This window comes from Microtus ochrogaster, chromosome 8 (assembly GCF_000317375.1).
Source record: "Microtus ochrogaster isolate Prairie Vole_2 chromosome 8, MicOch1.0, whole genome shotgun sequence".
Lineage (NCBI taxonomy): Eukaryota > Metazoa > Chordata > Mammalia > Rodentia > Cricetidae > Microtus > Microtus ochrogaster.
The window spans coordinates 42,964,414-42,965,343 of record NC_022015.1 but is presented as its reverse complement, the minus strand read 5'-3'; positions in this window follow the sequence as shown (position 1 = coordinate 42,965,343).

Sequence of the window (930 nt, the reverse complement as noted above, 5' to 3'; positions counted from 1 at the left end):
AGACAGGGTTTCTCTGTATAGCTTTGGAGCCTGTCTTAGAACTCTCACAGTAGATCAGGGCAGCCTTGAATCCACCTGCCTCGGCTTCCTAACTGCTGGTATAAAGGCTTGTGCCACCACCACACTGCAGGAATTACAAGTTCACTACTTCCCTTTTAAAAGGGCTCTGCCCATCTCCCATCTATGTCTCTTTTCTGCTGCTCCACCCTGAGAGGCTGGTCTCCCCCCTTCCCTTAATAAAAACCGCTCCACAGTAACTGATGCATGGCGCTTTTCTTAAATTATGATAGTCTTGGGCTGGAGAGATGGCTCAGGTTAAGAGCATTGCCCGCTCTTCCAAAGGTCCTGAGTTCAGCAACCATATGGTGGCTCACAACCATCTGTAATGGGGTCTGGTACCCTCTTCTGGCCTGCAGACATACACATATGAATATTGCATACATAATAAATAAAAATTATGATAGTCTTGCTATGTCATCCTGGGTTTGCCTGAACTAACCTCAGTTTTCCTTGCTCCCTAAGTGTTGGGATTATTATAGGCAATGATTTGGTCTTGGTCTTTTTTATGTTCATTGGTGTTTTGTCTGTGAGGACAAAACAAACCCTAGACTGGTGTTATAAATAGGTGTGAGCTGCCATGTGGGTGCTGGGGAACTGACCCCAATCCTCTCAAAGAGCAGCTAAGTGCTCTTAACCACTGAGTCTTCTCTTAAGAGCAGAACATATACCTGCCATGAATCGCATGGTGACCATTGCTGCTTGACAAAATTCCAGCTTTTTAACTTTATAGACCACACTTCTCCAGCACCTTTTTACTTTTATTTTTAATTATTCTCACTATGAATGCCTTTCCTTTTGGAAAATTTTGTATGGGCTTTGGTAAAGGATTAAAGTGTGTACAATGGGCAGGGTGGTGAACAAAGAAAAAAT